At 43.5% G+C, this 26,235-nt stretch overlaps 1 protein-coding gene across 2 annotated transcripts in view; it reads left to right on the top strand.

Moving 5' to 3' along the window:
* LOC144821706 (uncharacterized) overlaps positions 1-26,235 on the top strand; it is a 545,268-nt gene that overhangs the window by 384,241 nt on the left and 134,792 nt on the right. The window contains exon 5 of one of the 2 annotated variants that reach the window (XR_013608397.1): positions 3,762-3,942. The exons of the other annotated variant lie outside the window; for it this stretch is intronic. The gene's annotated coding sequence lies outside the window, so the exon portion shown is untranslated. Of the gene's footprint in view, positions 1-3,761; positions 3,943-26,235 lie in introns of those variants that run through there. 2 annotated transcript variants of the gene reach the window in all.

The raw sequence follows: 26,235 nt of genomic DNA, 5'->3' as shown, positions 1-26,235 counted from the left end.
GAAGTCAGCCCGGGACCAGGGTTCAATTCCCGACGCGGCAGGGTCGTGGACCTTGGTCAGCGGACTCGATGATTCTCGCTTCGGTGCTTACTCTAATCAGGGGTACCACTCGGCAACTCTGGGCATTAGCTTGCCTAATCTCCACAACGGCCCCATGAATTCCGGGGATGCCTGGCTCCACTTTGGGGACTCCCAGCAAAGGACCATCCCACAGGGAAAGCCAGGACGGGTTCCCCAGAGTTATACAGCACAAGGAGACCTATGGACGGGTAGCAGTGCGCTTTACAAGCTCAAAAATATTTACATTACATTTACAATGTTCATGACTTTCTCTATAATTTTTGGTGGCAACGGGAGCGGAGAAATAGGCCGATAGCTGCCAGGATCAAGAGGGTCTATGGTAGGTTTTTTTTAGAAGAGGGACAATAGATGCCTTTTTCCAATCTAACGGAAAGATCCTGGTAGAAAAAAATGTTGTTAATCAATGGGTTTAAAACAGAGCAAATGATGTCCAGAATCAATTTAAGTATTGGGACTGGGCAGGGGTCAATGGGGGAAGCTGATCGAGCAGAGCTAAGAAGTTGAGCAGTTTCTTCTAGCCCGAGAGGTGAAAAATTATCAGAGACGAATCCGGAATCGGGGTTTTCTTGGATAGCATTCCCTGTAAGTAAACCTACTTCATACGATTCCATGGAAAAAGCAGTGAAAATACCTTCCACTTTTTGAAGAATAAAGGTGGCCAGAGTTTCACACAATTGCTATCCTTTTTAACCACTTGGATGCTAAGGTGTTTTATGGCTCCGCATGCAATTTCCATTGAAATCAATGGAAACTCCATGACGAGTTACCCTTGTCATTAGCACTGAAGGGGTTAATAACATTAGGCAAGGCTAGTTTTTTCACTGTTTTAAAGAGCTCTTTAGGGTTTGATTTTGCCAGAAGGATTGTATTGGAGAAAAAGCTCTTTTTTATATCCAACAGCATCTCTCTATAATATTTAAGACTGTGCTTATAATTCACTTTGTCCGTGATGTTGTATACGCTTCTCCAGATTCGTTCTCGTTTTTTGCCGGCCAGTTTCTGCTGTTTGAGCTTATCAGAGTACCACGGGCCGAAGGATGAGCTTGCTTAGGAATCCACTTTGCCCTCGGGGTTGTCCAGAGCCTCCCCTGCGGTGGCTAATATGTATTTAAAAGGAAGGTCTGAATTTGGCAAAAGTTTTATTTTGTCAGGTCGAAATCGCAGTTTAAACTACACAAAGGCTACATACAATGAAAGGCCTGAGACCTATTTAAAGGGATATTGAAGTGGGTGGCACAATCAGTGCTGCAGGCCCACTAATAGCATTTAATGTACAGGCCCTGGGCACAGGTAGTGCACTTTACTGGGCACTTATACATAAATTAAATATGCCTATTGGGTATGAGCCAATATTACCATGTTTAGAGGAGCATGCACATTTACTTTAGCACTGGCTAGCAGTGTTAAAGTGCTCAGTCCTAATGCCAGCAAAAACAAAGTAAGAAAAATAGAGAGGGAAGGCAACAGGTTGGGGGAAGAGCACACTTAGGCTGACAGCCCTAGCACTTATGAGAATAAATCCACAGATTGAATAGTTGTATAAGTGCAAGTGGAACGATACTAGGATGTCTACAATGTTCTATACCTTTCATGGAACACATTATTTCTGGACCTGTGGTCTGCTTTAACCCCTCCTATGCTCGTGACAGGACCGTTCCGTCACGAACCTCGGGTGGGCTGTGCTGGTGACGGAACGGTTCCGTCACGGCCCGCTCGCCGCGCCTGCGCGGTGCAAATTCCGCGCCTGCGCTGACGTTCTGAAGAGCGGGCCGTGACGGAACCGTTCTGTCACAAGCACAGCTCACCCGAGGGCCGTGACGGACCGGTTCCGTCACGAGTACGGGAGCGCCGTGCGTCCCCGCCTCCCCCTTAGCGCTGCGGCGGAATAAGGTTTCATACCTCGATCTAGGGCAGGATGTTCAACACAATGAAAAAGCTGGTGCCATCTTGGAGGTCCCCCAGACAGGGTTGATTTGGATTCGATTTGTCACTCCACTGATGTACGCTATGTTAATATGCCACCCCCAGATAAGCATTGTGTGTTCTTGAATTTGATACATTCACTGAAAGTGGTCCCAACACAATACTGTCTACATACATCAGTGGCAAGCTGTGACAAGGTTCCTCCTAAGTATTACAAGCTTTAATTAGGATCATCTTGGGGAAAAGGACGGTGCCTAAACCAATGTGCCCCAATCCCTTTTAGGAACAAATGGTCAGATACGTTTATATATAAGCAGTGCCCACCAATCTAAGCAACCATGTCCAACCATCCACCGGAGGAAGCACTGCACTGATGGGCTATACTCCAAGTTTTTTCAGAGGGAGTGAAAGAATTACTTTTATAAAAAAGAAAGTGGAGACCCAATTAATGAGAAGAAAACAAGCTGCAAATAATTATGTGGTCTATCAATTAAAGATGTCACTTAAGGTAACAGTGGCCGTATCTATTCAAAATAAAGGTCTGGTATGGAATGCAGATTCAGCCTCCGGAATACATACCTCTATGCAGCCGCATCCCATGCAGGTTAGAGCAGTGGGGCCGATTGGTGGGGGTGAGTGGGGATTTTGACAGAGGACAAGGAGAGGAAATTAAATAAATAATTAATTTCCCCTTGTCGTCTGTCGAAATAACACCCCCCCCCCCCGCACACACACACACATGCCCACCCGCGCGCTCTTACCTGCACCGGCCGCGGCTGCCTCTATTAACCCAAATTTACTCATATAAAGAAAGGTAACAGTGAGAAGAGACCATGTTCTAGGTAGGAGACCTCTACACATATATGTCATTTGAATATTTCAGAAATGAGCTGAAAAATCTAAGCTCACGAGTGCCAGTTGTCAAATAGAATCATATTTGTTGAATTCAAAAAAATATGAGCCATGTCAGAGAATTCTATGGATAAGTTTGCTGTAAGTTTGCCGGGAGTCAAAGATATGCCCAACCAATGGGTCAACTAATTATTTCAAAGATGCCACTGTTCAACAACAGGTTATGGCGAGCATAACTTTAAATAGCCTGCATTTGCATGGCGCACTAACTGAGGCCACATTAGTGGAGTGGTGTGGCTCACTGGTTAGAGGCGACAGACCCGGAAGCAGAGAACGGCCCGAGACCAGGGTTCAATTCCCGATGCGGCAGGGTTGTGGACCAGGGTCAGTGGACTCGACAATTCTCACCTCGGTGCCTACTCTAACCAGGGATCACACTCTGCAACTCTGGGCATTAAGCTTGCCTCATCTCTACAACGGCCCCCTACAGACGCCGGGGATGCCTGGTTTCACCTTGGAGATACCCAGAAGGGACCATCTCACAGGGAAAGCCAGGACGGGTTCCCCAGCGATCTCCAGCGCTGGGACGCTTACGGGCAGCCGTGCGCTTTACAAGTCCAACACATTACATTACCAGAATTTTTTTTTATATATTGACTTTCTACAACACCCTCAGATCGAACAGCATTGGTCTGTCCTAGCAGCCCTCGAAGAGTCTGTCTCGTATACCGCATCTCCTATTAATGATCTGACACATTATATCATATTAATAAGGGGCGACTTTAATATCTGTCCTGTCAAATATATGCAAGGAAATGTTACTATGGAACATGCACTTGCAAGTCAGATATAGTGGACTGGAGAATTATATTTAATTATCCCATTTTTCCTCTTCTTACCCCTAGATTATTCAATTGCATCATTCAAGGGGACAGATTAAGAGATGTCAACATATGCCAACTGGAAACCTTACAACTAATAAAAGAACGGCAGTCCAATGGGGAGCTGAGAACTCTGAAAGTTCTGCTGTACTTATGAGAGCGATATGTAAAGATTGTGAAGATCTGCTTACGTGTAGGGGAGACCGCGAGAGAAGGGTAATACTAACACTGTACAAACACGTTTTTGCCAACGCTTGGTTTTATTTGACAACTTCACAACATCACACAAGATCTGGTGATATATACAGATAAAAGTGGTTCGATGAGGAATGTTAGTCAACTAATATTAAACTATCTTTAGCCTTAGCAGCACATTATAAATCTGTTGATTTGGAGATGATCCACGTCACGCTGGGAAAAAGCTTAGAGCAAAACAGTGCTTGTAGGATGACTTGAAAGAGGCTCCCGCTGACAGCAAAACCAAGATATTATGCTAACATATCCTGGGATATCAGGTACATAAACAATTATGGAGCGTTGTGTAGGCGTACCTGAGGGTGTCAGATGCTTTTTTACAGCGATACTTGGTCAGTGTGAAAAAACTAATAATACTACCATCGATTACTGGCATGATTCACTCCGAAAGTTTTTTAAGTGTGAGCCTCATTATCATGTCCAGAAAGATAGAGTAACCTTTTGAAAGCCAAAAGTCAAACAAATGACTAGGTCCTGATTCTATGCTGGCACACCTGCTCTGTGCAGATCCCAAAGCATGTGCAGCTATCCTTACTAAGACATTTGCATCAGAAACCTTCCTTGACAAGCACTCTTTTTGTTTAATTTATTTTTGAAAGACAACACTGAGATCCTAATTGAAAAATGAAGTGGACTATGGAGTTGATTTTAAAACATTGAGGTTAGTTTTATTAGGAAAATGTGAATCAATGTCTTGTTTTAATTTTGATTGCATTTATTCCATCTAGCTTTGTTTTATCTTTTTCTTTTTTATGCTCAATTGTCAACAAACCTACTTTATTAGCAACAAAATAATCAGATATCATTAAAAATGATTGGTAACTTACCTGAACATTCATATTTTATTTCAACAAGAATTGTATGGTCATAAAACCACCAGAGCAACCCTCATTTGAGTTAGGCTTTGACTGCTTGCCCACGTCACTCAAAGAGTTGAGCCGATTAAGACACACTTTCTGTTGCAGACTCTGTTACTTGATCACACGTTGCAAGAGCCCCTATTCTTACTCTCTCTAGAAGAGCTTTGTGGCAATTGGGACTGTGTGTCCCAGAGACACCGCCCTGAGATGACTTTAGCCAATTTAATTTTTAGCTCGAGCCAAGCAGCACGCATGTGCGACTCTGTGAGGCATGCTGTATCTACCCTGAGAGCCCAGACCTTGACCACCACATTCCATTAGTTCTTTCCTGTGCCTGTCAAAATTGCATTCGTTTCATTGGGGAAAAGATGTTTTTGTCCCGCCTTTGGGTATATTTTGACTTTTGAGGGTACTGCCCCTGGTACATGTCTGCCTACTTTTTTATGTTATGTATGTCTTTGTCGGCGCACTCTTTAAGCTTGTTTAGCCGAGCCATTTGGAATGCTGGCTACCACGACCACTAAGCCCCAAGAAAGGCTTTCCCCTCACGTGGTGTAATTGAGGTGCTCATTTGATTGTTCATTCACCCGCGAACTCCAATTTGCCCTGCAAAACTTTCCTGCTTTCATATATTTGTCATTTATGTGCTTGAGTTAGAAAAAAAATAACATTGTTCGAACTTCGCCCCAAGGTATCGGATCGATTTTTTGACTCCTCTTTTAACAGGACAGGGAGCATTGCTATTTAGCATGATTTATGAGCTTTATTTGGCCAAAAAAAAACGTGCAAAGTCCGCCACAAGCATGGTGTAGTTCATGTTTTGTTTACGCTGCCGCGGGCGCTCATTACCCTTGCAAGGCATTCCCGCATTCATTTTTTTTTTTGATGTTTATTCTTTTTTTTTTTTTTTGCGAAACGCGCGAATGCCGCTCAAAGCGATTGGAGCGCTTTTTCAACTCCTAACATCTTTCATAGGATCCCTCACATGTTACATAGCAGACGCAAACAAGGCCAATAATTTACAACTGAACCATGGCAGATTCTGCAGTCTTTAGTGGACTCACCCACACGGAGCATGGCCAACGCTCTTCGATAGAAAGGTGATAAATTCGGCTCTATGCAGCAGGTTGTTTTGCATGCAAAATAACATTTAATAGTACAGCACCCAACATAATGTGCTGTATGGCTGAATACTTCCAAAGCCCCAAAGGCGAGACCAATTGCAAGGCGAGGGGCTGTTTGCATTTTTCTTGTGTATGTGTTGTTTGGCAAACAGTATATACTATCTAAAAAGTGCTATTCGTCCTCTGCAGGTTTGGGTGTAAGAGTATCCCCCACCCCCTATTATCCCTCCCACACACGCCATGCGCTCAAATACACACAAATATGCCTTTAATTACTTGTCTGAGCTGTGTAGGTTTGTGCATAGGACTTCAAAAAACTCCAAAATGCTGCATGTTATCCTTTGCCATTGTTCAGCATGAGGGCCAATGTGGCTGGTAATAGTAGCATTAATGACTTCAGCAGCACCTCCATACCTAGGTGTTTAACCGTTATGTAAAGCTTGTCATTACTTTTCATTTTGCCCACTAGAGCGATCCCTAATTCTTGAATTTTGGCACATTAGATGCATTCACCTTGCCCTCGTCCTCCCTTGAGGTGCTGTTGTTTTCCCACCTAGCCTTCTGCTTTCATGGAGAGTTCTTGTGATTAAAGCAGGCCTCCGCAAGAGTGCTGCAAGTACAGTCAAACTGCGCACTGCTCCCCTCACACACCCATCTTCCTGTTACTGCCAATATGGTGGGCTGCAACGGGCCTTGTTGTTTCCACCACACAGCTCAACGTTTAATGGACAGACTGAGACGGTGGAGACTATTAAAATCCCTTTTCCACAATGCTGCATTAACAGATTCATTCTCAGCTGTACAGTTTGGGGTTTGTGTGTGAGCAGCACTGTCAAATATGCCTGCAAATGACAGTAGCTAGTAAGCTTGTATGGGAAGGAACATGAAATTCACCAGCGGTGGATTTAAGAAAGTGATTTTTGCCTAAGTTAAACACCCATTCACATAACTGGGTGAGTGAGCTTTTACTGCAGATCTCTCTCTTTCTCTGGGCCTGTGTTTGTGGTGTATGCTGGTAGGAAGTGGTAAAGAGTTGCATGATCGTCCGCTGTTACCTTTAATCTTTCTCCTGATCAATAGGTTAATGCACATTTCTTAGCACTCTCTTTCCAGTCTATCTGCCCCTTCCCTGCCGCTTCACTCTTCCTCCTTTTCCCTTCCACTCTTTCCTCCCCTCCCCTTTCCCTCTTAAGTACCCATAAAATCCTGCAGTTTACTTTTTCTGGCATGTATTTGCTTTGCTTATTTTTTCTCTGTATCCCCGCCACTGGTCAATTGCAAACTCATAATTAAATAAACATTGCTATTTACAACTCTAATACCTCAAAATGTAACTAATGCAGGACCTATTGAATTGCAAATACTTGTTTATTTTGGTCTGACTGATAATACTGGGTAGAATTTTCATTTCAAAACATGTTATTGAAATGTTGTACAGAAAAAATGATACAACCGTACATACTGTAACATGTACATAGGCAATATAATATGAAGAATAAAGGTAACTGGGGCATAGTTTCATTGTAGCTAACCGCACAGATACACTGAGGATATCAATGTGTCAACTTATAGATAATGTTATACTACTGCAACCTTATTAGCTTAAAATACCGGTTGGACTTGGCCCTGTTTGAAGGGTCATCCCTGAACTTTTTGCCTTCCTCCTGTATTTTGTCTGACCTGTTTGTGTTGGTTTTATGACTCTGGGCACTTTACCACTGCTGATCAGTGCTAAAGTGCATATGCTCTCCCTATTATAAATTGATGTATTGATAAGTGAATCCATGATTGGCTGGTTTACCTGTCAGACCCTAGTACAGTGCACTAGGAGTACCCAGGGTTTGTAAACAAATGCTGCTGGTGGGCTTGCGGCACTGGTTGTGCCACCCACAGGACAGCCTGTAAACGTGTGTCTATGGCCTGCCATTGCAGAGCCTGCCTGCAGTCTGGTACTGCCATGCGGACTGGGCAAGTGCACCCACTTGCCAGTCCCCAAACCTTCCCTTTTCCTCATATCAGACACCCCTATGGTAAGCCCAAGGGCAGGATGCATTGTAAGTATAAGGGAGGAAAAGCCCTGATGTGTGTGGCATGTCCTAATAGTGAATTACAGCCATTCTCGTTTTTCACTCTTGCAATGCTACCTGTTCTCCATAGGCCAGAATGGGCAGTTAGATTATTACATCTTATAATCCCAACTGACTCAGGGAACATGGAGAAATTAGAGTTTAGTATGCCTGAACTCAGAATGATAAAATACATCTTTTAGTGAAGTTGATTTTATCATTCTGTGTTTGAAAATACCACTTTTAGAAAGTAGGTATTTTCTTGTCTAACTATCCAAGCATGCCTCTGCTAGGTTGTGTATTCCTTGTCTGGAGTTTGAGTGACGGGCTGGGGGATTTGAGGAGACAGGGTGAGTCCGCCCAGTGGTGAATAGAGAGATCTGCATCTAGATGGGAGGGAGGAGTTGCACCTGGGACCTGAATAGGGCAGTGCCTTCCCTACACAATGCTGGCTCCACCCCCTGTGGTGCGTCTGATGTCTCTGCCCTGCACTGTGAGAGGAGAGAAGGAATCATGTCAACAAAGTGCTCCAGGGCTGTGCTTTCTCTCCGCAATGCTGGCTCCACCTCCTGTGGGGAGCCTGATGTTTCTGCCCTGCACTGTGAAAGGAAAGGAGGAGTCTTGTCAACAGAGTGCTCCAGAACTGCTTTGGACTTGGCAAAGGCCCCTCTGCCCTCAGAGGACAAAACATTTTGGGGTATAAATATTGGGACCCTGATCCCAAGAAATTAGATCACTTTTGGACAAAGAAGAAGAAACCTCTGCTGAGGAGAGGAACCTGAAGAAACTGAGGAGAGACTATCCCTAAGCTGAAGTGCTGCTTGGGGTATTGGCCTTCACTGGTTGCCTGACTGCCAAAGAGAGGAGAAAGGGACTTTGTGTACTTTCATCAACTTGTAAGGATCTCCAAGGGCTTGGAACCGAGCTTGCCTCCTGCTGAAGTCTCAGGGACAACAGCCTTCGACCCCCAGCTCCCCAGAGTTCCTCGGGAAGTGCCTGCTGCTGTTTTGGGCCTTCTGAGGGACTGTATGTCGCAAGGAGCTGGAAGCGCGACTCAAGGGTGAGGAAGAAGGGTGTCGCTGCTGCTGCTGTCGATTCTTGGATGTCACCGCTGTGGCTGTCGTATTGCACCGCATCGAGAGAAGCGTCTCGCAACGAAGAGGAAGCGTTTCGCCATCGCTTCTGCTGCCGTAGCATCTTGAATGTCACCGCTGTAGCTGTGGTATTGCACCACATCAAGAAAAGTGCCTCACATCCACGGGGAAGCATGCCGCCGTTGAAGCTGCTGTTGTCGCATCTTGGATGTCGCCACTATAGTTGTCGCATTGTGTGGAAGCGTCTCGCAACGTCGAAGAAGACTGTCGCATCGCAGAACAAAGGTGTCGCCGCTGCAGCTAACGCATCGAATCAAGACTGCTCGCATCATCGGAGAAGCGTGCAGCATCTGGAAGATCTTCACGCCTTTATTTGTTTGCACTAGAACTTTGTTGCATTTCCATTGCTGCAACACTTTTTGTTGTGGAAGCTTAACGCATCGTAAGGTGCATTGACTTAAAGTGTCCGTTTTAGGAACTGAACAGAACTACACTAAACCTACCATTTTAAGTACAGTATTGTGGATCTTTGTTGTTTGTGGTCTAGTGTACATAAAGAATACTTATTTTTGATATAAAATGTGTGTGGTGTCCATCTGTAGTGTTGTCACTTGTTTTCTGTATGTTGTCACAAATGCTTTACACACTGCCTCTGAGATAAGCCTGTCTGCTCGTGCCAAGCTACCAAGGGAGTGAGCAGGGGTTATTTTATAAGTGTACCCACTTACCCTGACTAGAGGCAAGGGTCCCTAGTTGTTACAAGTACCTTCCTGTGCCAACTAGAGACGCCCAAATCTAATAATATCTCTATATGCATTTGGACTATATTTACTTGCATGCCGTTCTTATATTCACTCAAATGATTTTCATACTCTAGCTCAACATAGCCAGCATTTGCCTTCGGGAAGCAGCATAGGTTACTACTCTTCTTCAAATAAGTGTGCATGTGTACTTCACTGTGTTCTAAATCTGCATCAAGCATCATTTTAGGTCTAGGATACCATTACTAAGTTACTTTGCAGTTCTTCTACCTTCATTTAGAGACTTATGTCACTCGCTGCCTGAGCGCTTTCATTGAGAGTTCGTCCTTCTTGGAGGCCCAGCAAGCCGGTTTCCGCCCTCTCCATTCCACCGAGGCGGTCATTGTGGCTGTTATGGACACCCTAAGAAAGGGCGCCGATAGTAACATCTTCCAAGATCTTGTCTTGTTGGATTTATCGGCGGCTTTTGACACGGTCGATCATGCAATATTGATCGACCGTGTCAAGAACGCCAGAATTCAGGGCATAGCTCTCGAATGGGTTAGATCCTTTTTGGACAGACGTCTCCAGGCAGTGCACCTGTCCACCTTCTTTGCTTCTTACTCTCCCCTATCCTGCGGTGTCCCCCAGGGCTCCACTCTATCCCCTTTATTATTTAATTTGTACATGCAACCTTTGATTGCTTCCCTCCGCAAATCCGCAGCTACTATCTTCAATTACACGGATGACCTACAATTAATTTTTACCATTGACACTTCCTTTTCTTCCCGCACTAGTTTTCAGTCTACCATGCTTGAGATCTCGGAATGGATGTACCAAAGCCAGCTTAAATTTACCCCACCAAGACTGAGCTTGTACTGGTGGGTGGAGTAGCCAATCCATGGAATGACAGCTTTTGGCCTCCCTCACTAGGGCTCCCTCCTTGCCCTGTCAACTCTGTGAAGAGTCTTGGCGTCGTCATCTCAAGTGACTTATCTATGAGGCCCCAGATCAGTGCAGTTACGTCATCCTGCTTCTTCCATCTACGCAGGATACGCAAAATCTGTAGATTTCTTACCAGAGACGCACTTATCCTTGTCATCATGGCCCTTGTCACGTCGAGAATTGACTACGCCAACACTCTGTATGCAGGCATTCCTGCATACCTTCTCCACAGGTTGCAACGGGTGCAAAATCAGGCAGCACGCCTGGTTTACCATCAACCTAAGCACCAGCATGTCTCGCCGCTCCTGCGGAGCCTTCATTGGCTCCCGGTGGCTAAGCGCTGCACTTTCAAACTGGGCTGCACGATCTTTAAAGCTCTGTCTGATCTGGCCCGCCTTCATTTCTTCTAATCTGAAGCGCTGTGTTCCCCCCAGAGATCTCCGTTCCTCCTCCCACAACCTGCTAGTTACCCCTAAAATTAAACGGAAAAAACACGGCGGTTCCTGTTTTTCTTTTTTGGCCCCTAAAACCTGGAATTCCTTCCCGTCCGCTCTTCGACACTGCCCTACCTACGATTGTTTTCGTAGGATGTTAAAAACTTATCTCTTCCAGTCAGCCTTCGAGTAAATACACGCTTCTGCCCCCCGCTTTTGTTATGAGTGCCATGAAACCGTTTTGGTGACTGAGCGCGGTATAAAATGTTTTAACATAACATAACACATAACATTTGCCAAGCTCTACAGGAGCACCCCTACGGAATCTACAGCCACAAACTGCTTTCTAACTAGGTTTGCACCACATAATTGACAAAATCTCCTCTGTCAGACTTTATTTGAATGTCAAAAAACAGTTCTAAAGGGGAGCAGGGAGTTTCATTAAAACAGCAAACAATCAATTAAATATAAAGATGCGAACAATAAAAGGTACTACAGTTCCACCACCACCTGGCCCACTTCAGTGAATTCAGCAGAAAAGGTAGTAATTGACAAATTACAGTTCTTAAAATGTAGGTATCTTCCCCTCAAAGTAGTCTATCTCCTTGCTACTAGGTAAGATTCAGTGTGGCAATTTAAGCATATTTCTTTCTGATAAAGTTGTGGTATCCTATGGATCCTGTACTTGTCCACACAGAAACTTGCACAGCGCAATAAATACATAGACAACTGTTTCAACTTCATTGCAGACTACGCAGTTGAGTGTCTATTTATTTATTTATTTATTTATTATATAGTTTTGTATAGCGCGAACAAGACCCGTGGGTATCAGAGCGCTTAACATGAAATATGAAAAGGAAAAGGGTTAACATATATATGAGCAGCTAACAAGCAACCGCAGTGAGGTAGATGATATAAATATTCATAACACATGTTATGTTAGCGTAAGTAAATATGCTATGATTAAATTAATAACAACGACATGTATATATAACAACTATGAGGTAGTTCGGTATAGGTTCATGAAGGATGTTGTTCTCATGTTCAGTCAAAAACACCATTGCTATTAGCCTTTAGGTTATTCTTATATCATAGGATACGTATTCCATTATATATTGCAGAAGCCTCCCCTTATAAAGGTGTACATGTTCTGTACTAATGCAGTAGTATAACGGAGCCAAGATCACTGATCTTCATTAAGTAATGTATCTCTTCATCAGCAGGCTCTTCACTTCTCGTTTGAATGTTACCAGATTCTGGATCTTCCTGATGTTTGGGGGGAGTGAGTTCCATATTCTGGGGGCCGCTCCTGAAAACGCTCTGTCATAGGTTTTCTTCTTACGGAAGAGGGCTGGCCGTAATAGCAGCTCCTCCGCACTCCTAGCTGGTCGGTTGCCACCGGACAACTGAATTTTCTTTGCTAGATATCTTGGGGTGTTGTCGTGTAAAGCTTTGTGTGTGATACATGCTATCTTCATTTTGATTCTTGCTTCGTATGGTAACCAGTTTAGTGCTTTCAAGTGCGGAGATATATGGTCATATTTCCTGGTTCCGGTGATGAGTCTCGCTGCAGCGTTAAGGCAAGCTTTCAATGGTGCTGTGGACATTTTTGGTAATCCAGCCAAGGTAGTGCAACCATATTCAATCCTCGAGATAACTAGGGATTGGATTGCCAATTTGAGGTCCGATTCTGTGATGTATGGTTTCAATTTTCTTAAGTAGTTCAAGTGAAATCGGGCACTTTTCGCCATTGTGTTAATGTGGGCTTTCATGTCTAGATTCTCATCTAAGGTGATTCCTAGAGATTTTGCTGAGTTGACGAGGGTTGGGGTGCAATTTAGCGCGGTCATGATTTTCATCCATTCCTTTATTTCTGTATTGCTCCTTGGTGGAGAAATTAAAAGGAACTCTGTTTTATGTGCATTCAGCTTCAGGTGGTTTGCAGTTAACCATTGAAGTGCCATTTTTAGTGTCTCATTCAATAATTCCAATTCTTTTATGGATCCCACCTTCAAGTATATTTGCGTGTCGTCCGCATACATGTGATAGGATATTTGAGATTTTTTGAGAATTTCTGTGAGTGGTTCGACGTACAGGTTAAACAGATCTGGGGATAGGGTCGATCCTTGAGGGACTCCAATTGAGATAGGGCAAGGAGGTGAGATTGATTGGTTAACCAGGAAGCGCTGCGTTCTGTTCTGTAAAAAGGAATCGAACCATTTCAGCACAATTCCCGATATTCCCATCCTGTCCCGTAGTCTGGTCAGCAATGCTTCATGATTTACCGTATCAAATGCCGATGACAGGTCTAGGAGAATCAGTAAGCATGCTTGATTTTGGTCAAGGGCCTGTAATGCGTCGTCAGTAATGTGGAGAATCGCTGTTTCCGTGCTGTGCCCTGCTCTGAATCCTGATTGGCATTCATCTAACAAGGAGAATTTGGTGATGTGTTGGCTCATTTGATTCTGCACACATTTCTCAGTCAACTTGGCCAGTAAAGGGATGTTGGTCACTGGGCGAAAGTTATTTGGATCTGAGGCATCCGCTGTTGGTTTTTTGATTATGGGAACGACTTGACCTGTTTTTAGGCCGTCGGGAAGGATCCCTTGTGACAGTGATGCATTTATTATTTCGGTCCATATTGGGATCAGGATGTGATTGATTTCTTTTACGCATTTTGCAGGCAGAGGGTCTTGGTAGTGGTTGTTAGGTTTAATTCCTGAGAGCGTCTTGGCAATCTTGTGTTGGTCGTACAGTTCGAATTTTTCCCAGCTCGCCTTGTTTTTTGCCATAGTGCAGTCCGTTGTAGATTCGGCATTGATAGTAAATCCAGGTTCGTTGGGAAGGTTCAGCGCAGAGTTTCTAAGCTCTATTTCGAGTGCTTTGGCCTTTTCGGTGAAAAATGTGGAAAATTCATCACAGCTTAGAGGTGTTTTTGAATTTTCTTGTACTGTTTTGGCTAGTTTGTTTGATTGCTCCTTTAGGATTTCAAATAGTTTTCGTGGTCTGTTTTTGGCATTATCCAGTTCTGCTCTTATAAAATCCTTTTCTGAGTCGATGATCTTTTTATTATATTGTTTCCTTATTTTTCTGAGAGCTTTCAGTTCAGGAGATGATGGGTGTTGCCTCCCTTTTCGTTCTGCCATTCTCAGTTTGCGTCTATCTTCATTTAGTGCTTCGTTAAACCATGGGTTTTTCGTCTTCTCTGAGACTCGTTTCAATTTTAATGGCATGGTGTTATTAACGATATTTTCGACAGTTGCGATGTAGTGTTCCGTCAGCTCGTTAACTTTGTCCAGGTTGTTGGGTGGCTTTAGGTCTCTTTCACAGCTTTCGACCAGAAGTTCCATATTTGCTTCTTTTGTGTCTCGAGTCCATTTTTTGGTCTTGAGAGGTTGTCTGGTCCTACCTTTTCTCGCTGTGGGTATCATGAATGTTATGGCGTGATGATCAGACCAGTCACATGGTGTTATGGAGTGGATTGTTGCAACTTTGTTTCTTGAGATAATCCAGTCTAACGTCGCTCCTTTAGAGTGTGTGGGTAGTGTGCACGCTTGAGTGAGGTTTAGTTCAGTGAGGAAACCTTGAAGCGTGTTGACCAGTTTGTCATTGCAATTCTCCCAGTGCAGGTTGAAGTCGCCTAGAAATATATTATTGGCAGCATTGTTGGAGTTGGCTGTTATGATCTCCATTAACTCTGCTATAAACTTTGCGTTATCTCCTGGTGGGTGGTAAAATGTATGCAAGTTGCAGCGTTGAATGTTATTTGATCTTATGTTAAGACCAAGATACTCACAGGATTCTAGCGGGTCGGCCTGAATTTGTTTAACCTCTATGTCAGATCGATGAATACAGGCTATCCCTCCCCCTAGTTTTCCATGTCTATCCAGTCTCAAAACGTTGAATTGTGGTGGTACTAACAGATCCATGGTTGGGGATGAAGATTCCGTAAGCCAGGTTTCTGTAAGGATTGCCAGGTCGATGTCCTTGTTGAGGATGAGGTCCGCTATGTCCGATGCATGTTTGTTTGCAGATCGACAGTTGAGTAGTAGACAGGTTAGATGTTTTTCTTTTTTGCTAGCATTCCCGTTTTCGTCTTCGTTTAGTGTTAGCTTTATGTGCTGTAGGTTGTGGGGGTTGGATGTTCTATCGTTTTTTCTCGCTGTTCTGTTAACGTCTAGTGGAACTGTTTTGATTCTCTCCTCTTCCTTGTAGTCCGATAGGTCATATGTTCGGATTAAGGCCAGTGTTTCCTCTTTGGATATTGATTTGGTCCTGTCTGGTCGGTTGTCTCTCTGTTTTAAACGCATGTCCGCCTCGTTACTCTTTCTATGCGAAGAGTGTACCAGATTTTGAATATCCGTGACTTTAGCTTGAATGTTCACCGTCATCTCTTCAATTTTTTCTATCGTCTGTATGGTATTAATAGTGGCTTGAGCTAGCTTGCTCACTAGTTTCTGAAGCTTACTAACGTTCTTCATGTTCTGGTGAGATTTCTTAGGGGCGGCAAATCTGTACATCCGCTCAACTCTTCTCCTTTTTGGAATGGTTCTTATTTGCGCTGCCATTATCTTTATCTGCTGATGAAATAACTCTACATTATAGTATTCTTTCACAGTCACAATGATCTACCCCTAGATTAATGTCTTCTGTAAGGAGTAAATGCAGAACAACTACTTGCAGCTCATGGGAACTACACCAGATGTCAACATTTTTGGCCAAGTGACTAGATCTTCTCAAAGCTACATTAACTGCTTCCTCACTGAGAATAATCTCCCACCACCAGGAAAATGAAAAAACCTAGGTGTCATTTTTGACGCTGACGTGATTGTAGGGGCAAATCTTAGCCCAGTGAGGAAAGTTCTTGTCACGCTTTTCATGGAAAAAAAGAAAGTTTCATATTTCTCACACGATAAAGTAGCCATTGTGGTTGGAACAACATTGAGCTTTGGCTATACTATGTCAGTGTACTACCTGATGGCCCTCCAGCTGCTGTGTATATGCCCCTCCCTGTGAAGCACCTGGAGATTGTAGTGTTACCAACAGATTCTCGCAGTTAATTTAGGAACAGGAGGGCCATATTATCAAGAAAGGGCGATACATTATCGCCACTTTTAACGGCAGGAAACTGCCGCTAAAGCCGCGATAATGGGATTGATAATATGCCCTTGTGAATTCCTATTGAAGCCCAGGTTAACACCATAACCTGGGCTTCTATGGGAATTCACAAGGGCATATTATCAAGCCCATTATCGCCACTTTAGCAGCAGTTTCCTGCCGATAAAAGCGGCAATAATGTATCGCCCTTTCTTGATAATATGGGCCAGGAGTCTTTTGTCGAGTAATTGTGTTAACCACTACTTGTCAGCATTCAGATGTAATCATACATGCAGATCACACATTAACTCAAAAAAAGTTAAGTCAGATCCATAACTGTGGCTCAGTGGCTTAATGCATTCGCTCCAAAGAATTAGTTTTTGATCCTTATGGCCACATGTTCGAATCCCGGTAGGTCAACTAAGCATTTCATCCTTCCCAGGTCGATAAAATGAGAACCATTGAGATGGCTAATGTGCAACATTAAACATCTGATGTTCCAGTGAATCGATACCCTTCAGGGTGAAGATACGCTTTACAAATACAAAACGTCATACGAAAATCTCTAGCCCTATACTGACCTTTTTCCAAGTGTCCATTTATTTATTGATGATGGTTATTGACACACTTTGGCGGATTGGTGCTGCTGTCCGGCAGCATTAAATGTGGAAGGACAGGAATCATAGAAATAGAAATGTGTGTTAGAAAGGGTTTTAGTTATAGAGCCTCGCCTTCCTACCTCTAAGAAGAATCGTCTCCAGCACACGAGTCAGGACGTTCCAAGCATTTTCTGTGGCTGGGTTTTCTGCAGCATCGATTTCTTGCATTTAGCCTTCTTCAGTTTCGAGATCCTTTGTACAGAGGCTTTCTTCATAAATCAGGCCCTAAGTAGTCTGAACACTAGGTGGTAATGTTATTTTCCGGTATCACCTGTGGGCATCTTGATTTATATGAACTAAAGCAGAATGATTTCTTCGTTTCGACATACATTTGATCTATTCTTAGCGTCCATTACCTGCAGGCTCAGAAATGAAACTGATTAGATTTTCATTTTACAGATGATTCTTTGTACCAACTGCTGGGTGTTACTTTATCTATCACCAAGACATCCCTTTGGGGGTGTTGAGAGAAAACGTACATTCAAGTTTTGTATCACAGGTCATGTCAACTACTACATGTAATGAAAAATATGATTTTAAAAAACATTTTTAACTGCTATTTTTTTTCAATAAATTATACAAATCTGCGGATGTGGAAATATAGACCTAATTTCCAAACTATTTAGATTATTTTGGGGTAAGCTGTGCCCGTCATCTTGTATATTTCAATATCACTACCCGATTACTGCAGACCCTTGTGTGCTCCCTTTGAATGTTCTACATTCTGCAAAACTGTAATTAATTTAATTCGCCTTTAGTTCAACAGGTATATTAGTTTACGTTAAATAATGTGTATAGCGCTTCCACGCCAGTAGTAATGGCTTTGCAGTGCTGTTTGGTTGAGGTACCTTCACATCCAGGAATTGAGAATTAACATGCTTACTGGAGTCTGTTACCATTTGACTAGTGTCGTTAGCATCAGTAGTACTGACGCAATTCATCTTCTGTGCATATTTGTGTACTGTCAGTGCTACAGGCAGAGGATTTGGCGCAGCGGCCAGAGCTGCTGACTCGGTAGCTGGAGATCCAGGTTCAAGTATCGGGTTCAGCGCAACATCCTGTACTACTAGGCAAATCACTTAATCTCCCAGACAATCTTAAAAATATTGCCAGGTGTTGGACTTGCCCTTTTTTGCAGGGTCATCCCATAAATGTTTGCCTTCCTCCTGTATTTTTTCTGACCTTTTGTTGGTGGTTTTATGGCACATTATCACTGCTGATCAATGCTAAAGTGCATATGCTGTCCCTGTAAATTGTATGTATGGATGGATTGGTGTTTCCATAATTGGCTGATTTGATTTACTAGTCAGTCCCTAGTACAGTGCACTGAGTGTGCCCAGGGCCTGTAAATCAAATGCTGCTAGTGGGCCTGCAGCACTGATTGTGCCACCCACATAAGCAGCCTGTAAATGTAACTCAGGTCTGCCTTTGCAAATCCAGTATGCAGTCGGGTACGCATGGCAAATGCACACACTTGCCAGACCTTAACCTTCCCTTTTCTTACGTGTTAGTCACCCCCTAATGTATTCCCAAGTTACCCCTGTGGGCAGGGTACAGTGTATGTGAAAGGTAGGACGTGCCCTGATGTGTGTGGCATGTCCTAACAGTGAAATACTGCCAATTTCGTTTTTTACTATTGTAAGGCTATCTGTTCTCAAAGGATAGAATGGGGAGTTTGCTTATAACATCTTCTAAGCATAACTGCCCCTGGGAGCGAGATGAGAAAATAAAATTTAGTATGCCTGAACTCAGAATGTTAAAATGTATCTTTCAGTGAGGGTGATTTAAACATTCTGTGTTTGAAAATACCACTTTTAAAAAGTAGGTATTTTCTTGCTTAACCATCTAGTGCCCCTCTGCTAGGATGTGTATTGACTGTCTGGCTTTGGAGTGACAGGGGCTGCGGATGTGCAGTAGCTCAAGAGAGTCTGGAGGAGTCTCCGCTAGGCTGAAGGGGCTTGGTATGCATTTGGGTGGTGGGAGGAGTAGCACCTGCACCTGAATAGGGTGTGTCTTCCTTCCACTATGATGGCTCCGCCCTCCGGTGGTGTGTCTGGAGCCAGGTCTCACACTAACAATGGAGCTTGTTGTGCACTTGCAAAGTGCCCCCCAGAACTGGTTTGGACTCAGAGCCTTGGGCCAGGAGAGAACAAAGATTTACTGTGTAAAAAGAGCGGCTCAGACCCCAGACTTTTAGATCACTGCTGAACTGAGGAACCTGGCAGTAAGAAGGACCAGGAAAGCTGGAGCAGGAATACTGCCCTTGTGCTGTGTGCTATTGGGGTTGGCCTGCATTTGTTGCTTCTGTCTTGGGTAGGGAAAGGACTGGACTGTGCTTTCTTCATCCTGCTGTTAGAGTTTTCTCCAAGGGCTTGAAGTAGAGCTTGAATCCTGTTGGAAGTCTCAGGGATAGAAAAGACTTCAAAGATCACTTCTGGGAAATCAAGAGAAACCTTTGCCAAAGAAACTAAGGAGGAATACTTTCCGTGTGCTGTTTGCTGTCTGGGGTTGGCGTGAATTGGCTACTTTCTGCCAAGAAATAGAAAATAACTTTGCTGTTTGCTGTGTCCCCTGCTTGAGGAAGATCTCCTAGGGCTTGAAGAAGAGCTTGCCTCCTGTTCTGATAGCTCAGGTTTTTAAGGTTTAAGGTTTTTTTATTGTACAGTTAATAAAAACTCACAATATTTAAAAAACATGCAATTTTAAAAACAATCACTAGCTAAAGTGTTACGGTTAAAGTAACATGTGAATTCTCCTTATTAGTTAATAAAAGCACAATTTGGTTTGGTGCTGTCCTTTAGAGCGACTGGATGCTAGCAGTTTTTTTGTTTTGGCTAGTACTTCCGGTAGGCCCAGCGGCTGTTTCTTTTAGTCTTTTGGCCACAATGTCAAAAAATCTTGTTATTTTGCAATTTAACTGAGTTTCTCCGGGATTAAAGCAGAGCATCACAGCCTGCCTACAGCTTATTATTCCCTTCTGATTCCATGGGGGCCGAAGCAGGGAGCGTCTTGTATCCAGGAGATTTGTGCAGATGCAGATAATATGCGTCAGGTTCTCTTTTCCAGAGAAACAGAGTCGGCAGCAGTTTGCTGCGTTTTCTCTTTTCCAGGGTGCTAAGTGAGGCGTTATGGGGATATTTCCAAGGCGCATGTTGAGGAACTTGTTTTTTGTTGTCTGAGTAAGGCCCATTGTTAAATACTGTTGTGGTTTGAGAGCTGTGTAGCCTTCCAACACCATATAAAAAACAGACGGGGGAGGTAGAGCAAAGGGGACTGGATTCTTGCTCCACAGGAATATTAAATAAACAAGGAGAATCCAACCCGGAGGTAGAGTGAAGTGTTCAACGAATGTTGGAGCACTTAGTGTTGTGTTAAATACCCCTCACACACCAACAGGCCCCTTGGTGTCATGCTTCATCATCGGAGTCTTCGCAACCCTCTAACGGGATGCGGCGTGCTGCGACCTACGACTACGCGGGAGCACTTATAGTTATTGACTATGTGTGGTGCATGTGTGTGGGGTGTATTTATAAGTGAGTGGTGGGACGTGGTGAAGGATTAAAAAGTACCTGGCACATAAGTATAAGTGAAAAAAGAAATTATTCTAACTCTGGCTGGTACTATTAAAAGGGTGCAGTGTGAGGTCAAATCTGTAGTATTAAAGAACAGGACCTCTGGTGTGCGTCAACATGTTTCGGAGTCAAGCTCCTTCTTCAGGACGGGGGCACAACTTCCCACCTTACTCACGTATTTCTAGATAATATCAAGAATATTTTGTAAAAAAGTGAAATATAAAGCTAAATGTGCCTACAGCGGTCTCCTACAAGCTCAATGACCTGTAGAGAGACAAAAAAGGTAATAACAATTAATGGTTACCCATGTACCGGGTAGTTCAAGCAGGTGCAGTCACCTGGAACCTAACCATTTGCTTATAATAAGCCCTGTAAAAGAAAAAGTACAAACAACACATACAACATAGAAAAAACACCAGGAATTTTAGGCATCAGTGGTCATTCTTATAAAGCTTGCTTGCTTGCTTCATGAGCAACTTGGAACGCCTGGGGTGTTTTGCTTGATTAGCAATCTAAAGTGAGAAGTAATGCAGATGTTAAAATACATTCTCACTTACTTAGGAAGTCTTCGCTTATGGTCGTTCTAAAGTTCTATACTCACTGACTGGGGACATAGTAATCTCCGTCTTCCCCCATACGCTGCTCCGCTGTAGTGAGTTGATCTAAGGATTTACGCTATTTATACCTTGTATTTAACAAGGCGGAACCAGTTACATGGCCAAACATGGGTGTTCCGATGTCAAAAGTTAATTGGATGCCCATGTTAGGAAGGTCCGATCGTAAGCCATACATATCATTGCCTGATGTGTCAGCAGGGGCTTGCGATAGGTGAGCGTCGCTACACACGAGCGTGTGTTGTGTGCGCATGTGCCAGGATCTAGTGGTGATCTATCGCGCATGCGCGCTGACTTTGCATTCATTCTCGGGCGGCAGTGCTCGTTAGCGCATGCGTCCTGATCCCGGGTTCGTGTGCCAGGGAGGTGTATAACCTTCTATATTTAAAACAGGATAAAATACACGATAGATAACGTAATGTAGATGTTATGGGCCTCAGTTGGGACGGTACTAGAGGAGTTTGAATATTGAACCTGATGTATTTAAGGCATCGGGTTAAAGTTACTTGGGGTGGTACTATTGTTGTATAATTAACCCAGAAGGTGTTACATTCTGTATTAAATCACGTACGCAGCAGATATCTTAATAGGATGTCATGTGCCTTAATTGGGTTGGTACTAGAGGATTACTAATGGTAGGTATAATGTATTTAGGCATCAGGTTACTAGGGGTGGTATTTTAGTTGGATAATTGCCCCCAGGGCACCTCATCATTCAACCCTGTAAGATGGGTGCCAAGGCGGAATACCCATCTTTGTTCCTTCAACAGGAGACCGTCCTCTGAAGGTAGTTGACCAATGACTGTCCATTTAAGGTCATTGACACAATGTTGTGCCATCAGGTAATGTGTCGCCATTTTTGTGGTGCTTTTCTTACAGCGCACGTTACTTTTGTGCTCGTTCATTCTTGTTTTAATTGCCCTGGTGGTCATGCCTACATACTCAAGATTGCATGGGCAGGTAATGAGGTAGACCACGTTTTTTGAGTTACAGTTCGTCATCCTCCTTTGATCCCAGGTCGTGCCATTCCGAAACGTTAGTTTGGTGCTCTTCTGGGTGAGGTGGCAACTACTACAATTGCCGCAGGGGTAATGACCTTGTACTCCCATGGAAGGTTGTGTAGCCAAGGTTGTAGGTTTTGGTCTAGTGTGCACCAACATATCTCTGAGATTGCGTCCTCTGCGGTGAGCGAACATGGGTTTCTCCAAATTCAGTTTGCCACATGTCAGTATGTTCCAATGTCTGTTGACGATTTTGGACACTTTGTTAGACATGGTGTTGTAGGTCGTCACGCAAATCGGTCGTCTGCCTTCATTAGGTTCCTTTTGTCGCTCTTCCAGTAGTGCCTCTCTGTTGTTATTGTTTGCTCTCTTCATTGCTTTGTCAATGATCCTGATCGGATAATCACGTAATTTAAGTTTTTCTTTCAGATCATTGGCCTGTAGTTTGAAATCTGATATATCAGTGCAGTTGCGCCTTAGGCGTAAAAATTGTCCATATGGTAGGTTTTCTCGTAGATGCCGAGGATGGAAACTATCAAACCTCAGTAGGCAATTCCTGGATGTCGGTTTGAAATGAGTGGTAGTTTTCAAATGACCTGACTCGGCATGTATATTTAGGTCCAGAAAAACCAACGTATGGTCGGAGACCGAGCTCGTGAAATTCAAAAAGGCGTTCTGGTTGTTTAGCCATACTTCAAATTCTTGTGCAGATTGTCGGTCCCCTTCCCAGATGACCAGGATGTCATCTATGTACCTTTTCCAACATTTAATCTTGGATCTGTAAGGGTTCTGGTTGTGAAGGATCTTTTGTGTTTTGAGGTGGTGCACATAGAGCCCCGCTAGGCTTGGGGCAAAAGTACTACCCATGCTGGTACCATGGCACTGTTGGTAGATCGTTGTTTTGTACTGGAAAAAGTTTTTTTGCAGTGCTAGTGAAATGCATTCTAAAACCAGACCTCTTGGAGTTTGGTATTTCCATGGAGTGGAAAATAGGATTTCCTCGATGATTTGGAGTGTCTCGTCGTTGGGCAGGCTCGTGTAGAGACTTTCCACTTCAAAGCTGATTAAGAGTTGGGTCAGAGGGTCAAAAGTCATTTCCTGGAGTAATTGTAAGACGTACTTGGTGTCTCTTAAGTAAGTGTTTGTTGACTGTACTAAAGGTCGTAGGAAGGCATCTGCGAATTTTGACAGAGGTTCTAATATGGAGCCGATGCCGGAAACTATTGGTCTCCCTGGTGGGTTGGTGGTGTTTTTATGAATTTTTGGGATGCAATAGAAGTAGGGGATGCGTGGTTTTTTCTGCTCCAAAAACTCCCCTTCCTTTTTACTCAGCCAATCGTGCGCCAAACCCTCCTCAAGCATGGCACCGATTCTAATTCGTAGGTTCTCAGTTGGATCTTGCTGGAGAATCATGTAATTGCGTCTGTCAGACAGTAGTCTCATGCATTCATTGTCGTATGCCTCTGTAGTCTGTATGACAATTGCTCCGCCCTTGTCTGCGGGTTTTATTATGATATTCCTGTCTGCTGACAAGTCCCTGATGGCCTGTTGTTCCTCTCTGGTCGTGTTGTGGAACATTCTTATGGATGATGAATCCAATTTGTTAACCTCTGTCATGAGAGCTTTTTCAAAAGTTAGTAACTCAATCGGGAGCATCGAGTCAGGAGGAGTGAATTTAGACTTTGGTCTAAGGCCAGTATCAGTGGTCGTTACAGTGGATGGTTTGTCCATGAAGTAGGCCTGTAGTTTTAATTTCCGGATGAATTCCTGCATCTCTATATTCAATTTGAAAATGTCAGGTTTTTGCGTAGGCACAAAACCTAGGCCTTTATTCAGCACTGTTTTCTGTATTTCCGTCAACGTTTGCAGAGTGAGATTAACTACTAGGTTCCTCTCTTGTTGCTGGTTGATGGTTGGTTGGGGAGGGAGCCTGTCATGCTCCTGGTTGTTCGGGAGTTCCCTTGGTCCTTTTCTTCCCATGTGACGTTGTTGCCCTTCCTGTTCCTCCCGCGTGGCCCTGGGCGGGTGCCTAAAAAAGGCTGTTGGTCGTAGCCTACAAAAGGTTGTGGATTGTAGAATCCGCCATCAAAATCTGGGTTCCATTGTGGGTAACCTTGTACATTTGTGGGTTGCCCGAATTGGAATGGGGGAAAAGGTGAAGGCCCCATGTATTGTGGGAATTGCGGAGGGTATCCTCTCCACCCTCTTTGTCTCGGGAATTGTTGTCTTCTCTGTCTCCATCCGCCTCTGTTAGGTCTGTACCTTTGGCCGTTGCTTGAGTTGGAGCCAGATGAACCGTTGTCTGACCCTTCGCTGTCCACATCACTGTTCTGATTCTTAGATACATAATCAGGTTTGGTGTATGGATAAGCCCCTTCTGGTGTAAATTTGTCTTTGTCCTTCCTTAATTTGTTGAACTTGCTTTGTTTTAGTGTGTATTCAAACTCAGTCATCTGTTGGTTGAGCTCATCTAGTCTGATTTTAAGATCGGCTGGTGATATATAAGTGCTTAGTTGCACCTCAATTTTCTGGATTTCGATCTTTAATTCAGGAGTGATTCTGGCTGCTGTTTTTACAATAAGGACTAGCCAGTCCCTGGTGCAATGCCAGGAGATGAGAGACCAATCCTTTTTGAACTGTAAGTCTGACTGAAATATAAATGGTTCGTTTTTCACGATCAAACCTGGCGGTCCCATCTTATTTCTGAGGTACTCTTTCATTAGTAGTCCGTGTAGCGCTGCTTTAATTTGATTGCGTCGAAGGTTAATTATTTCGTTCCAGTCATTGATATTTGGACCAGTTTCTGGGTAGCTAAGGCCCTCAAAGGGGTTGATGTCTGTTAGAATCCTATCGATTTCGTCCTCCCCAAACGTGAGGCCATGTTCGTCCTCCATTCTGTTAAGACCGCTGGTGCCTTGATAACCTAGTGTAATCTAACTATGTGTATGGATGAGAGTGGAACTCCCGCAGCTGTGAGCTGCCTAGACTATATAAAAAACAGACGGGGGAGGTAGAGCAAAGGGGACTGTGTCAAAATGTTTCCATTTTTGAATGACAGAAATCTTCCAGCCAATCTCAAAAGTCTTACCACCATGCATTTCTCCTGATAAAAACAGTTGTACAAAGATGTGGGTTCGTCTAACACAGGTGACAGGAATCGACCAAAAAAATATTCATGTGGGAATCACATTGAGCTGACATGTCCCATTTTTCAAATGTTTTGTCCAGGGCAATAGGCCATTACACAAATGTAGACATCTGCAGAAGCATGGGAATTCATGCCAGTAGGCCTTTTTTCTAACTAAAGTCTGATGTTTCCTTTCACATAAATATTAAAACATTACGTTTTCATAGCACTGGCATTTGCAGGGCAATATGTGTAACATAAATGAACGTGAAAAATAAATGAAATACATGCAAGTCACACAGCCCTTGTGGAGAGGAAAGGCTGTGGCATTAAAATCAGAGCTGCTGACTTTGGAACTGGGTAACAAGGTACGAGTTTCGGCGTGAGCTCAACATCCTGTGATACTGGACAAATCACTTCAACATGGTGTCTTAAAAAATATATAATTTGACCATGAGTAATGTAATTGATTCTCATGAAAAATGCTTCAATACCTCCGGGCCGAGTTTGCGCAACATAAAACTGCAAACATGAAACTAAAGGGAAACCCCCGTTTTCTTAAGGGCTACTAGTTTTCACAAAGGCAAATGGGTGATATATTTCCCTAGGTAACAGTCGACTCCAGGCCAAATAAAATAGTGCTGCCCATGAAAAGTGAAAGAAAATTGTGTATTTTAGTCATGTTCATGGCCATCAGTTCCAGACATGCGGTATATGCCCGATTTATCATTGAACACACACATTCAGTATAGGCTCCATTGATGCTAAAGTTTTTCTACTGTTTTCAATATGTAGGACTGATAATAACTACATGGAAATTCAGCCATCTTGGCGGCCATCTTGAGCTGCAGATGTGTAAATATGTCAAGCCTATTTCAGCCAAGCTTTACTAGGCAATCAATCTTTTCTAC

Source organism: Lissotriton helveticus, chromosome 2_2 (assembly GCF_964261635.1).
Source record: "Lissotriton helveticus chromosome 2_2, aLisHel1.1, whole genome shotgun sequence".
Lineage (NCBI taxonomy): Eukaryota > Metazoa > Chordata > Amphibia > Caudata > Salamandridae > Lissotriton > Lissotriton helveticus.
This window is presented reverse-complemented; position numbering and strand designations above follow the sequence as displayed.